The sequence below is a fragment of the Panthera tigris genome, chromosome X (genome assembly GCF_018350195.1).
Source record: "Panthera tigris isolate Pti1 chromosome X, P.tigris_Pti1_mat1.1, whole genome shotgun sequence".
NCBI lineage: Eukaryota > Metazoa > Chordata > Mammalia > Carnivora > Felidae > Panthera > Panthera tigris.
Genome location: NC_056677.1, coordinates 22,061,153 through 22,077,795, shown reverse-complemented (window position 1 = coordinate 22,077,795; position 16,643 = coordinate 22,061,153).

Sequence of the window (16,643 nt, the reverse complement as noted above, 5' to 3'; positions counted from 1 at the left end):
GATGCTTATTTTCATTAAAATAAAGGAGCTAAATTTATTTTTCCCAAATAATGAAATATTTTTAAAGAAGTATTAAATTGCTTTAACTAAAAAAATTAAAAGTTGCCCATTGTGCATAACTTTTAATATAGATAAGTTGGTTTGACTACAACTTGGTAGACTATATATACAAGTACATATCATAACTGTATGATATAATATCACATGGTATGCTTTGTGTGTGTGTATATATATATAATAAATGTAAAGTCAAAAATGAGATTTAATTAATGTATATTTTTTTCATTTGGGGGTGCTTGGGTGGCTCAGTCAGTAAAGCGTCGGACTTTGGCTCAGGTCATGATATCACAGTTCGTAAGGCAAGCCCCATGTTGGACTCTGTGCTGACAGCTCAGAGCCTGAAGCCTGCAGTCTCTGCCCCTCCCCTGCTCATATTCCGTCTCTCTCAAAAATAAATAAACGTTAAAAAAATATTTTTTTCATTTTATTTTGTTGTATTTTTAAAGTTTATTTAATTTGAGAGAGGGAGAGGGAATGAGGCAGGACAGAGAGGAAGAGAGAGTATCTTAAGCAGGCTCCGCACTGTCAGTGTAGAGCCTGACGCAGGGCTTGAACTCACCAGCCGTGAGATCATGACCTGAGCCAAATCCAGTCAGACACTTAACCTACTGAGCTACCCAGGCACCCTAATTTTTTTTTCATCCTGAGCTATGAGAGCATAGGTTGCTACCTTGATGCCCTAACCCCTCCAAAATGTTTACTTTCTACTTCTATGTAAGTGACTTAGGGGATGCCCTTGTTTTAAAGCCTAAACATTAACATTCTTAGATGACCACTATCTGATTTCAAATCCTATTCATAGAATAATTTTCCCAATGATGTTCTTTTTAACAAGACGGTTTAGTTCAGAATAAGATATTACAGTAATTTATCTTCTTGGTTTCTGTCAGTCTGAAATTGTTCTACAGTCTGTGCCTTTCATGATACTTAACAATTTTGAGGATTATAGGCCACTTACTTTGGAGAATTTCCTTCAATTTGGGTTTGTCTGACATTTCCTTATAATTATATTCAAGGTGGGAAGGGATGCTGTGGTATTCTCAATACTTCCTCTAGGAAGGGAGCAATTTTGGTTTGACTTATTACTGATAATGTTCACTTTGTTTTCTTGAGAAAAATGTCACTTTTGAGGCACTGGAAAATCACTCTTCTGTTGAATTACTAAGTATTTTCTGGGCAAAGTACTTTGAAATTATTTAAATACTTTGTTTATTTATTCGGTGATTTCAACATAGACACGATTTACAATTGTATTAAATGTCCTGTCCACTATTATCATTATTTATCTTGATCTCAGTTTTGGCTATTAGAAGCCTATGTAACTTGTATCCTTTTGTCTTGCACGATCACTCTTTGACCACTTTCTTGTTACCTGATGCAACAGAATATTCCAAGTACATCTCTTATTTTCTCTGCCCCAGTCTCTGAATCATCCATCTTCCAAATCCTTGGCTTCTTCTAGTGGAGATTGGTATTTAGAAACCAAGATGTGGTTGCCAATAGTTTGGTGCTCTTGTGTGTGTCACTGCTCTAAGGTATATGTCCTGTATATGATATTATATTTATTAATATATATGAAATGTTTATCTTATGTATGAACATGTATGAAATATATATCTCATATATGATGTATAAATGTGTGTATATGGGCACACATATATAAGGTATACATCCACACAAACATATTACAAAATCCTAAGACCCTTTCTATTTTTCCCTCTTTTCATATTGGTAAATTGTTTCTCCACCACTGAGAATCTTGGCTCCCATTAACATTAATATATTTAGTACCTGATAAGATTTCCTGTATATAACCAGTATGCTACCACTGCTGCTGTCACCCACGTACGTAGTTGCCCTCCTCACTCTACCTCTTTTCTGACTGGTCACACCAGGCCTTCCCCACAAGGATGCCCCCTTCACTGTAGTCAGGCTCTGATACACACATAGGCTCGATATATTGACACCTTCTTCGCTCTACTTAGTCTCTGACTTCCCATGCTGGACTCCCATACTCACGAATATGACCTTCACCCCACTTGGCATCTGGAACCCCATTCTAAACTTTACTTCCTTGAAGACTTGCCTTCCTTCTCTTGGTCTCAAAGGCTGCACAGGGCCATCCACTCTGTGGGTTCCCTCCTCACCCTGCTTGGGCTCTGACACTTGGCTGTATCCACACACAGGAGGACCTCTTTACTCTAGTTCTGAAACTTCTTACCCCACGTGGGCTCTGATGCTGCTGACTTGCCATTCGCACTCTGCTCAGGACTTGGCCCCTTCTTCCAGGCCTCTTTCCCTTCTGTGGATCGGTAGCTGCATCAGTCTGCTTGGACTTTGACTGCTTATGCCTTTACAGACCTCCTTACTAACAAGACTTTGTGTAAAGCAACCTAATAGCTTTAGAACTGAATTGATGTGAAAAGGAAGGGGAAGGGAAAGGGTAAATGGCCCATAAGGTGAAGGAGAAGGGAAAGTCCCTTCCTTTATTGTCATTATTTAATAAGATCTGGGAGACTCCAGCAAATGTTTGAATAGCATGTGGACTTACATAGTTGAAGAGTTGGAAGTTAGAGCAGTGGTGGTGGCAGCAATGAGGGTGTCTTAGTAGTCCCCTATTATTTACTTCATAGTCTTTCTGTTTGGCCTTCTCTATTATTTGTTTCTGGCCTGGAAATAGGGAAATGGCCATTAATGAATTTCTGATGTCCTCATAGATTTACTTTCCTTTCACAGTTTATAAAATTTTGTGCCAAATGTATCACCTACTCTACTGCTGATTTGAAAAAAAGTAAGGGGGGTTCTAATGGGAAAGAGAGTAAAAAGGAGGGGGTAGTGTACTGAAAACAAACTGTCAATCTATGATCATGCTGTGCTAAGAATACAAGTTTGAGCCTTGGGTCTTCCACAGAGTAGAGGAACAGAACCTGAGACTCCATGCTAGGCAAACATGCTCAGAGAAGGAGACAGTCTCCCAGTCTGGTTCTGGCCTTTGAATCTGTATTTTGGTTCCTATCATGACATTCAACCATGGATAACCTCGTAAGCAAAAGTCAACAAAAATAGAGAAACAAGCCGCAGTGACATAGAATCAGGGGAAGCAGTACATGACAGATTTAGACCCCCAAGAACTTGAAATGTTGGAATCATCTGGTGAAGAATATCAAATAGCTCTGTATTAAATATTTTTCAAAATACAACACGGGAGTAAAAACTGAGTATGTGATGAGAGACCACCAAAAAAATCCCAAATTTTTAAAAATAAGAAAATGTAAGCTTATAAATTTTTAAAATCTTGGAAGTATCACCTCAAGGAACCATAAAAAAAAAAAAAAAAAACAAAAAACCCAAGTATCTTGTAGTCCTTAGAGAAGTTGAATAGTCTTGTTTTTGTTTTTTTTTCCAGAAAGTAAGCACCAAGCCCCAAATTATGGACAATTGTTTCTCCATTTTTAACTTAAAGATACTTGGAGTCTTCTGTAAAATCTCCAGAGTATAGGCAAATAAGAATAATAATGACCTCAGTCTATAAAACTAATATTACCTAAACAAAATATAAATACATCACATCTAGTTATGCATACAAATAACACCCACTAGTCAGTCTGAGTTCAAACAAGTAGCCTAAGAGTTGTTGAACATTGGAACGGCAATTGCGCAGTCTGATTTAAGGAAAAGACCACATAATGTTAGCTGAACACACTTTCTCTTCAAGTCAATACCATTCATCATTTTAAAACTTCTTAGCCAAGAGGGAATAGAAGGAAACTTCACTGAACTGATGTACTAGGTAAGGGAAGGAACCCCGGCTATAGAAGTGGATGAAGTCCTGCATCTCTGGAGTTGAAGGTGATTATTTAGATTTTTGGTATTCACTCTAGTCGGAGTTTCCTGTGCTTTCGACAGCTCTCTCTGAAGCAGGTAGACAGTGTGATCCACCTGTTAGAGTCACCTTAAACAATAAAAAGCCTGTTCCCCCAGAGGCTGTGCTACTATTACAAAGGTATAAGTTGTCATTCTCTTTTGGGATTGCCTCAGCTAATTAAGTGCCGTGCCCAAGAGCATGCCCATTTTGGGGGTCACCTGCATCCAAAGACTGATTGACATGTGGATACAAGGGCTAGGACAGCTGAAGAGTGGGCTCACTTACAGTGCTTCTTAGCGTTAGTGGAAGCCTCCATTGAGACTCCTTTGTTCTCAACTTCTCCTTGTCCCTGCTATAGATCTTTTCTGAAGAGTACACCAGTAAGCCTGCACGTTCATCTCAACCTCAGAGACTGTTTCATGATGAACCTGGTCTGAAACACAGTGCCCCTTCTGTTCTATGGCACTAACAGTCTGGTGTCTCCTGCTTCCAGTCTTAGACACACAGAGCAGCACTTTGGAAGATACACCAGGGTCTTTTATGACTGGAAGTCATGATTTATTTTTGGAAATGGTGTACTTGATTTTTTTCCCACATGCTAGTGGTCAAAATTCCCTGATAGGATTCCTTCACAACCCTGATGAAGGTTGAGAAAGGTACTTTTCCTTTGTGCCACAGAAATGGGATTAGGGAGTGTCAAACTGTTTTCTGCCCCAATGAATTATTATCTGGGCAAGTTAACAAGCCAACATAATTCTTAATGATAAAATAGTGGTAGTACTTACATTTAAAGAGGAAAAAAAGATACAGATGCCCATAGCAATTTCTTTAATCTCAAATTGTAAGTAGGGTCTAGGTAGGACAGTAACAGAAATAAAATGAAGTAATGGTTTGTGGCTTGGAAATGAAGAAAAAATAATACCATTTGTAGCGAGAGATAGGATTGTCGATGTAAAATACCTCAAAAATCAGAATGGATTTTTTAAAATTGAGTAAGAGAATATAGAAAGTTAACTAATATGAGTGATCAACAGAAAGTCGTGTAACAAGCAGCTCAAAAATACGAGTTAAAAGATAATAATTCCCTACTAAGTGTTATGTATAAGGTACCTACTAATAAGTGTCAGAAGATGGCTGAATGTTATAAGGTTTGCTTTTTAGTTTAAAAAAGAAAAGATGACAAGTGGATATAACCCATGTCTCATATAGATGCCACTGCTCCAAATGAAGCATTATAGTTACAGTTCAAATGAAGATTATAAATTTTTTAATAGATTTCATGAAAGAGCTTTGACAAATCTTGAAGCAGGAACAAAATCCAAAGAATTGGCAACACGTTCTAGAAAACAAACAAACAAGTCTCGTTAGTATTTGCTTTTAACAATAAAGATGGTGTGGTAGTTGCAGTTATAGACAAACTGTTGTTTGAAACAGGACGTAAAAGACAGATACCAGCAATTGTGTTTGTGAGTGTGTGTGTGTGTGAATGCATAGCATAGGTACCAAGGAAGATCTGTGGGGAACAGATGGTCTTCTAAATTAAAGGAACAAATGATGCTCTCCATCCAAGAAGCAAAAACATTTTGTACTTTAAATTATATACACACACAAATACCTTTTTAGGTGGAGAAATCTCTCAAATGTTAAATGAAAACAAAATATTTAGAAGAAAATAGAGGTGAATTATCCTTATGATTCAAGAATGAGGAATTTTTCAATGCATATGTAGGAAAAATTGTAAAAGTATAGGTAAATTCTAATAGTGATACTAAAAACTTCTTATCAGAATGTATCATAAAAATATCTATAAATCTATTACAGGTATTTTAATTACTATCTTTAAGATCTATAATAAAAGTAGTTAACAAAGATGAGGGCAGCTGGCTCCCGTCCGGAGAATACCACTCAGAGATTGACTCTTTCTCCATCCCTGTCCGTGTTTTTTTTTTTCTTGTCCAGATACAGTCCTATGCTTCCCAAGCCACTCTTTCTTTTCCCTTTGTCTCTCCACAGAAGGGGATTCCTCCCCTCCATTCATTTTATTTCTCCCAGTTCGTAGTCATGCAGCTATGACCATCAGGTTGTCCCAGTGAGTCCCTGGAAGCGACGGTGTCTTTTCCTCCAGGACTCTCGGAGTTCAAAGTTCTTTAGCTTAAACACAGCTTTGTTTGAGAGATGAGGGAACTTCGGACCCCCCCCTACTTCTCTGCCACGTTGGCCTCCAAGATGAAGACATGAATATTGCACTCAGTTGTATTAGCGCAATTAAAATTAAGGTATCGCATGATACTATTTTGTATCCCCTAGAACTGGGTTGTCAGAAATTTTGAGGTCAAAGTGGAATTCCTCCTGCATTCTACTTAGAAAAGTCTCCCATTGCTCTTAGGAAACCATACAAGGAGATTTAAGATGAGTCTCCTGAGCAGACACTTAACCAACCTGTTAGCAATTGAGGCCTATTGCACCTTAAGTGTGCCCAAAAAAGGACACATTTTCACAATGTCTGCTACCCTCTCCACTTCAGAAATGAGTGTCTGGGATGGGGAGAATGGGAAAATGTTCACTCTAATACATTAGAGATTGTGGTCTGATTTTATTGGTTGAGTTACAAAGGAGAATAATCATATGTCTCATATGTATGTGTCTCTGTCTCTCTCTCCTATCTTTTTTCTAACATTCCTTTCCTTTGTGCTTCCCAGGAGAGTTAAGCCTCTCAGAGAATATGATTTTTAAGGGATCATGATACCATACACACTCCATTGTATGTTTTATCGGATACCAGTAGAAGCTCTCTTAGGATTAAAGGAGACACCCAGAACCCCAAATGCTTTTAGTTATGTGAACAGTAGAGGAAGCCCATCAGGGAGCGGTGAGAAATACACGTGCATGTGAGTGAGCAATCAGTGAAGAAATGGTACCACTTTCACTTGAGTCAAATGTTTGAAGAGGATAATTCAAGACAGCTCTTTGGCTAACTTTATAGGAACGATTCTCCTAAGATGAAGCACATGATAAAATGACTCCTTTCTCAGTTGGCTGTTTTGATAGTGTAGACTCTCACCTAGTAAGGTGCAGCTTTGCACAGAAATCATGAGGGGATCAGTAATTATTAAAGAAGATTCTCCTTTGATACCTATTCCTCTGCTCTGCCGTGTCAGCACTCATGATTTCCTCTTCTTAGGTACTTACTATGGAATTACTTGAAGCGTTTAGCTTCAACCTTCCCTCCTTCGGTCTTATAATTGAAGTTATTTTACTCTTAGAAAAACCATCTATTACGCAAAGGGATTATATTTTAAATGAGTGTTATAATGTAGAAAGTGGAAAATGGATGGGTCAAATTAGGAAAGGAAGACTGATTGAGGCTTAAATTAAAAATGAAATATAAATGACATGAAAGTGATGCATTTTCTAGATCCTATACTTTATATTTGAAGAGGGCTTTTAGTGTTCTGGCTACCTGTGTAATTGCTGAAAAGGATAGGTCCATTTAGAACTTTAAAAGGGTAGGCAGCCTTGTCAAATGTATTTTTCTCAACCTAAGTTAATATCTGTTGTACGTCTCTTGGATTGCTTTAGTGACTTTATTTCCAAGGTATTTATTTTGAGGTTCTAGATAATATTTTATATTACTACAGTCTGCATGGCGATATCTATCTAGTCAGTTTTCCCAAGCAAAATATCATTTGTAGTATAGTAAGCATTCACTTAGTGTGTTTGATATAATGTGACTATTTGTGACACTGACTTTATTTGGACCAAGAGAAAAAAATTTACTCAGCTACAAATACTTGACAGATTGTATTTTGCCTAAGTGGCTAGAATCTTGATCCATTTCCATCAAGAGGTGGTGTGTATTTCAACTCCCCTTGAACCTGAGACAATTGGCTGGAAGGGACTGGATGTCTGTTTCTGTGAATAGAATAAAGTGACGATGTATTATGTCCGGAGCTAGGTCGTAAAAGGAGATAAGCTTTTGCCAGACTCCCTTTCCCTTGGGATACAAGTCTTGGGAACCCTGAGCTGACATCCAAAAAGTCTAGCTACTTCAAAGCTACCGTGCTGGAGAGACCCCTTAGGGATAGAGAAAGAAACCAAAGAAGCCTCATCTGTTTCAGCCCTTTGCTGTTGGTGTTTCCAAGCCCAAGCACCCGACGTCAGAGGAATGTGCTTTCACTCTATTCCTGGTTCCAGATGCCACATGGAAGAGACTTCAAGCCATCCTTGCCATGCCCTACCTACACTACAGATTTCTGAGCAAACTAAATGTTCTTTTAAGTCACTACATTTTGGAGTGGTGAACTACATACCAGTTGAGGGCTGAAAAAAAATGTTGCACTTCAGGTATATTCACGTACTGAGATACATAGTTTCTGAAAGACTTCTCAACCCATTATGTAGGAAACCTACAGGAAGTAAAGAAAAAAGAGCTAGGATATTCTTACAAGCCATTTGCACTATTTTCCACCCAAATTGTACCACATATATTTTCCATACTATGTAAAAAAGTTTCTTTCAGTCTTTATGTGTAAACCATGACAAAATGGACAAAAACAAATAATAAGAGTACCCCCCCCCCAAAAAATATAAATGTGGGAACTGGGTAGATGACTATCCTAACCATCAAAATAGGAGTATGTCATTAGGCAGGAGGCCATTCAGGTCAAGGCACTCAACGCTCAGTTGCAGCTCAGAAGTGTTGGCCACCCTTAACAGAGAGAAATAAGTCAAAGGAGATCCAGAACTGTAAATCTCGCAAGATAAAGCTGCCAAGATTTATAAAGATGTTCAGGTTTGTTCACAGAAGGTGGAACTAGTCAAAGAAATTGATACGGGAGTGGCCAGATGAGTTCAAGGAAAAGCTCTTTGGGGCAGCATCATAAGAAGCAGTAGCTGTGATCAACTCAATACCACTCTGGTTTTGATGTCATAAAAGTGTCCGTTGGATTTTGTCAACTTGACATTTACAAGAGTAACTTCAGGAGTGATGGGACCGTAAGCCAGAATGGCATTAATACCACAAAATTGGACACCGTAATGTGGACAGTCTAACAGAGAAATAAATCCTTCGAGTCCTGGGGTATGTAGATAGGAAATTTAAAATAGCTTTATTTGACAGTGTGATGCCTCCTCTCCTACTCGTCTCTACTTTGTATTTGAAAAGCGAGTGAGAGAAGGGAGACAATGATGTGAGCCAGAAGCTGGGCAGTGAAAGGGAAGGGGATGCTGGTAGTTAACACATTTCCAGAGATGGGGCTGGTGAAAAGCCACCCTCCTCCTCCCTCTTTGCCCTCCCTGAAGCCCATCCATATTCCATACTGCAACTCTGCCTTCACAGCCAGCGCATCTACTTCTTGTCCTCCCGCTTTTAGGTAATTCGGCCTTAAAACCACCTGGGGTATTATCTGTCGGGGAATGGCCCTCGGCAGGCCCCCTGGGAAAAGGACCATTAGGGAAGAAAATCAGGTTCCGCCAGAAATTGTGCGGCCTTACGTTTCGCCCTTGCCATCCCCATGGAGACTCCTCTACTTACAGGAAGGATAGCCTCACACCTCTGCCAGCAAAGAGGGCCTGTAAAGGAGAGACATACGGATTTGAAAGCCCCACTCCGGCAACTAAGGGGTGTATCTCTGGGCACGGGTGACTTCAACCCCTAGGCCCACCTGGCCCCCAGGAGGCATTCCAGATGATGACTGAACCTAGTCGGTTAAGCTACAGAAGGGTTCATTGGTTCCTAGGTGCATGGTCTGAGAACGTGTGAGGCATGGGTTTCTAAGGCCTTTTCGGCCCCTTCCTGGCACCTCGGACCGAGGCGAACACATTGTTCTTCTGGCCCCATGTGGTCAGGAGGTCACGTCCCTGTAACTGTTCCACTTGAGGTGTTGATAAATGGAGGGCCTTTCACGAGAACGGCAAAGCAAACGCTTTGTAGATTATAGATAAACGCAGGTGCATAATGGAATAATGTAAGAAATTAATCTATAATCAAAGGGTATGCGGGAAAGTTAGGGGAAAATCACCATGTTATTTCTTAAAGGTTGTTTACACACAGGAGCATTTTCAAAATTAGATAATGTTAGAAAAACAGATGACGTACACTACAAGGAAATCACTAGCATATATGATGCCACGTTTGCTGCAATAAATCGGCCAGTTCAACACACTGTGGTTGTTTGTGTCCATTTTTATTTTAGTTTTTTATTTTTTAGTTTTTTATTTTAGTTTTGTTTTATTTTCACCGACGCCATTCTTCCTTCAGGAACCCCCGCACCTGCTGGAGCTGGACTCCAGCAGTAGCCAGCAATCTATATTAGACTGAAGGTATGCTTAGCACCACCACCCCCAAACTCAAAGAAGGCCACTGCATAACTAACGGCTTCGTCTATGATTCCCAAATGGCAATTATATTGTGTGAATATTTGAAAGTAAGGCATTCTGGTAGCTCCCGCCAAAATACATAAGTCATTTTGGGATAAAATGTTGAATGGATTGAAACTTGATTGAGACTTATGTTTCTAATGGATTATTCCACCGAATTCTATTTAATTCAACTCCTAAGTGTCACTCGAAATTGACCGTGTGCAGTAATTTCTGGAATATATCTTCTTCCTCTTCCCAGGCCTGCTCCCAAAGTCCCCTGTGAATAAACGCCAACTCCACACAGTTCCCAGCCCTTAGCCTGGTGTACAAGGGCCCCAAGGACCTTTGCAGGTTTATGTGCTGTCACTGCACACTTTACATTTTACAGTGTTGGAGTCCCTTATTTGTATCACTGGTAGTAAAACACGGCTTCCTGGCTTGCAACATGTGCCAGAGCCTCACTCTTAAAACGTGCTCTGCCGAAAAAAGAAAAAAAAGTTATGCCACTTAAAAAAAAAAAAAAAAAGAACTATCACCTATTATATTTTCTTCCTGTAAATTCATGCTGCATACCAGTAAATGAAGTTTCCAGAAAGCTTAAGTGAGCATCACCCAAAACTCTCACACTATGAACATGTCTAAGTACCCCTTAACTCTGAAAAATGCTCATGTAGCAACTCCCCCCCCCACCCCACACCCAGTAAAAATCTGTTACCTTATACCTCATACCTCAATGTTTATATAGTCAAATGTCACTTAAAGCATATCTTTTGAAGTGTCCAACTTCGGCTCAGGTCACGATCTCACGGTTCATGGGTTTGAGCCCCTTGTCAGACTCTGTACTAACAACTCAGAGCCTGGAGCCTGCTTCAGGTTCTGTGTCTCCCTATCCATCTGCCCCTGCCTCACTCACACACTGTCTCTCTCAAGAATAAATACTAAAAATATGTTTAAAAGGATTATCAGGGGTACCTCGTTGGCTCAGTTGGAGGAGGATGTGACTCTTGATCTTGGGGTTTTGAGTTCAAGCTCCACGTTGGAGGTAGAGTTTACTTAAAAAAAAAAAAAAAAAAAAAAAGCAAAGCCTTGGGACACCTGGGTGGCTCAGGTGGTTGAGCATCCAATTTTGGCTCAGGTCATGATTTCCCTGTTCGTGAGGTTGAGCCCCACGTCGGGCTCATTGCTCTCAGTGCAGATCCCTCTTCGGATCCTGTGTCCCACCCTCTCTCTGTCCGTCTTTGTGTCTGTCCCGCTCCTACTCACTCTCTCTCTCAAAAATAAATAAAACATTAAAATGGCAAAGCTTCATTCCAAATCTCTGTACCACCCCACAGTGCCTATACCCAAAAGGAATAAATCTTTAATTAAAAAAAATTATCAGAAGTATTTTGTGGAGATCACAAAAATGCTCCAAAAGGACATTTTTTTTCAAGTCTCCATAATATGCAAATAGGCACTCATGGCTTCAGTTAACATTTCCAGTAAGAATACCAAATGCAAATTCAACAGTAGGCTGTGTCTCAAATTTTTTAGACTAAAGTGGTAGGTCTGTTCTCTGGAACAGTGTTAGAGGACTCAGAAAAGGCATCAGGGTGATAGGAGGACATTGATGTTGGTGTTGGCTTTGAAGCATTTTAATAAAATTACTTGGTTAAATGTGAGTGGAATAAAGAATCATTTCAAAATGTTATATTTTAATATTTGAGATTTAAAGATATGTAACTGAATTAATGAAATCAGACATTATAGATAGGTATTTGACCTTTCTCTCTATATTTACCTGAGGTTTTATGTTTAAATTAACCAAAATACTTGTATGTGAATTTATGCGTGTGCATGTTGTCTCATTGGAACAATGGGGGATGATTAATTTATATTTGCGCCTACAAGTAGACTTCAATATTGATTGCTTTGGCAAGCTCTCTCGCAATGTCTCTATTCCTTTCCTTGTCGCTGTACTAACATCTCCGAGTTTTGGGTTATCTGTATGAATACAGATCCCTGAGTTTTACAACTCTTTTCTCTCCCTATTCACATCCTTAGGTTTGCTGCGTATTTAGATGTGCCCACTGGAGAACGAGCATGTTTGTTTCCAAGGATCATTACAATGCCAGTTGGTAATGCTTCCTGAACCTTTGTTAAAGTAATGAATGACACTACTTTCCAAGTTAACTAATGGATTAGCCTCAGATTTCACTTCTTTTGGTTCAAATGAAGTCGAGTGCATGCATGATGTATTCAGTAAGTCATTTCACATGCTAAGGGCTCTGAAATTCCTAGGATGAAAGGTGGTATCAAACAGCCTTGTAGGTGAAAATAATCATTTATCCCATCCTGCGACCCTCAGTCGTTCTTTTGATACGTGCCAGTGTCAGAGAAATGATATCAGTGAGATTTGTTGATACCAGTAAACCTCTGAGACTGCTAAGGATATAAAAATAGACTTTTGTATTCCTATGAAAATATTTTTGCCCCAAATTCTGTTTTCTTTGTTGTACATATTCTTTCAAATCCTCAAGGGGAATGATGATGTGCCCTTGCTAAAAACTTGCAAATTCATTGTTCTCCGTCGTCAATCAGTAAATTTCAGAATAATTAGTTAGTAGAAATTAGTTGAGGTCAAAAAAACTCTTGGCCCTTTCACTGTCAATTTATACATTATAAAGGTTATGATTAAGATTTTAGCATGTGGAAAAAGCAATAGTAACTGTACTAACAATAATTTATGTGATTTATGAGCTTGATTCAGGCATTGAATTTAGCAACTATAAAAGGGAAAATAGAGCTTTAGAGAAATATTGTAAATGGTCTGTTCATAGTCTGTATAAATCATCCAGATATAAAGCGTTGTAAATATTTAAACTTTTGTAATATAACCAACTCTATTATCTAAAAACATGATCATAAAATAGAATACTTTTCTTGAATTCAAATAAGAAAGCTAACAAATTTACAATTCTTTGGGTAAATTGGAAAAGCAAACAAAGCAATTACCGTAAATTTCACCATTAAAGGACACCACATTTTTTATTTAGATGCTTAATTTTACGAAAGATATAATTTGATTGCTTAAGCCCAGCTTTGCTGGATTTCAAATGTCTTCATTGACTAATACTTTTTATAACCCTCGGAACTTTGCCTTAAATCTTCAAATTATTGTATTTCAGTTCTTCAGTAGCATTATTATATGCACCTAATAATTTAATGTATTTGTTTACTAATAACAGATTTATACTTTAATTTAGATTCTTAGATTCTCTTGAAAACAATAACTGAAAATAATTAGTATTCATAACCCTTAGCCAAGAGTCAGGAAACAAATAAAGACACTGAGGTTTCCATCAGAACTTAATTAAATTTAGCAGGTTATAGCTTGGTGCTTCTGAGAATATAAAAAAGAGTTGACAAATCTCATCTTAATTACTTCCTGTCTCCCCTTGATGATGATTTGATCATTTGTTACAAAACCACATTTCCAGGATCAGCCATTAAGATTTGACATAAATTTAATAAAATTTGTATTGTACTGTGATATTTCCCCTTGCTATTGGTGCATAAGAATGGGGGAAACGTCCCTCCTTTGTGAGTCACTCCTCTGAAATTGTTATCATTTTATTCTTTTGTAAAGTCATCTGTCTTGCCCTGTACTATGCAGCCCACATTTAATACATTGCTTTGACACCTGGTCTATGATCTTCTAAAAACAAAACAAAAAAATTCTGTGTTTTACCAACAGATTGTAGTATCAACTTCTTTAGAAACATTCAGTTGACATCAGTGACATTGTGAAGGAGGAAAAAAATCGTGTTCCACAATTACATGTTAATAAGCCCTTACTATTTCTTTTCTATTTATGTAAAGTAGGCTTAAAATTGTAGACCTTTAACTGTAGGCCAGGTCTTCAGCATTTAATAGTGCGGCAGCGCCCCCTATAGGAGACTTCGAACTATGTGTTGATCTGCTAAGCTAGAAAAGGCAAAGCCAGGTTTGGGTTTTTCCCTAAGCACCTTAAGCGTTGCATCATTTTATTCAATTATTCATTGACTTATTTGTTAGCAATATATGTCTTGAAAATCATTGTCATTTTCCATTTGAGAGATGGAGTTGGGGAAAGAAGAGGAGGAGGGGAACGAGGAGGAGGAGACAAAGAATGAGAAAAGTGTGGGTAGACTGATGATTTTAAGAAATAATTTCATTTATGAAGTCCATAGCAAAAGAGATCTAAAATTAATATCTGAAATACACTCTTTTGGACCTCTTTCTGTCTAGTTTTCTTGTATTGGTCAAAATTATATGTGAATGTACACAAACAACAGGCAGGCTCCAACTTTATGTACATACATGTTCAGCTCTCAGTCCAAGAAGCTATAAATATACTAATGCTAGGTAATACTACCAATCTCTTAGGAGTGGATTTGGATGTCACAGTAAATGTGACCCATGTATCTTAGACCAATTAGAAAAATGTGAGTTGGAGAAAGTTTTTAAGTTTACTTACTTATTTAAGTAATCTCTGCACCCAATGTTACCAAGAGTCGAGCGTTCTTCTGACTAACCCAGCCAGGTGCCCCTTATGTATTTTTTTTTTACTGTCAATTTCTTTTTCTTTATTATTTAAATTTCAGTTAACATACAGTGCAATATTGGTTTTAGGAGTAGAATTCAGTGTTTTCTCACTTACATACAATGCCCAGTGCTTATCACAAGTGCCCTCCTTAATATCCATCAGCCTTCTAGTCCATTTCCCACCTGTCCCTCAGTCAACTCTCAGTTTGTTCTCTTTTGCTAAGAGTCCCCTGTGGTTTGTTTCCCCCTCTGCTCTTTTTCCCCCCTTTCCATATGTTCATCAGTTTTGTTTTTAAAATTTCACATATGAGTGAAATTATATGGTATTTGTCTTTCTCTGACTTATTTTGCTTAGCATAATACAGTTGAGCTCCATCCATGTCATTGCAAATGGTAAGATATCATTCTTTTTAATGGCTGAGTAATATTCCATTGTGCATATATATATATATATATGTATATGTATATATATATATATATATACATACATACATACACACACACACCCCACTTCTTTTTTATCCATTCATCAGTTGATGGACATTTGGGCTGTCTCCATAGGTTTGCTGCTGTTGATAATGCTGCTCTACACTTGATCTTAGCCAAAAGGCCAAGAATCGATGATAATGCTGCTCTAAACATTGGGGTGCATGTGCCCCTTCAAATCTGTATTTTGTGTCCTTTGTGTAAATACCTAGTAGTACAATTGCTGGATCATATTTTTAGTTTTTTGAGAACCTCTTTACTGTTCTCTGGAGTGGCTACACCAGTTTGCGTTCCCGCCAGTGGTGCAGGAGGGTTCCCCTTTCTCTGCATCCTCACCAACACCTGTTGTTTCTTGTGTTGTTATGTTTACAGGGGCCCCTTTATAAGTGTTATTTTTTTGGTTATATTTTAATATTTTTTTAAGTTTATTTATTTATTTTCAGAGAGGCAGAGACAGTACGAGTGAGGGAGGGGGAGAGACAGAGGGAGACAGAGAATCCCAAGCAGGCTCTGCACCATGAGCGCAGAGCCCCATGCAGGGCTAGAACCTATGAATCGCGAGATCATGATCTGAGCCAAAATCAAGAGTTGCTTAACTGACTGAGCTGCCGGGTGCACCCTAGCTTATTTGTTTTTTAGTAATCTCTACACCCAACATGGGGCTCAAACTCTCGACCCCTAGATCAAGAGTTGCATGCTCTTCCAATTGAGCCAGCCAGGCACCCATGGGTTAGAAAAGAGTTTAACTCAAATAACTACCTTTAGAAAGGCAATATTATATCTCTAGCTTATGCACATGAGATGAAAATTTTGAAATTATTGCCAACCAGTGGCTTTATTGGGCAGAATTAATTGTGTAATTAGAATGTTGGCAATAAAATATCAACGATGTTTCTTCCCTCATATTAGTCTATTATTCTGAAATCTTGCATGGTATTTTTACTGTCTTGGTAAGTAGTGTAAAAGCCGAGCTCAGATCAGTACAGTGTAGTTCAAATTGTCATTAGTTTCCAATGACTGAGGTTCTAATGAATGAGTGTTGTTGTATAATGATATTATGCTGTCTTCTTCAATTTTACTTGACCAGAAAAACAATATTTTATTAAAAAGTACTAGTAACCTGAATTACGTGTTCAGCCTATTAACCAAATCCAAGTGCCTTATGAATACTTAGGCACAATATCATTTCAGAATTACCTGAATACGTGTACTGGTTACTCTTTAATCACAATAAGTAAAATGATAATGAATTAATCCCACCTTAATTTTCGTATATGGTTCAAATAAAGTAGGTATAAAAATTGTA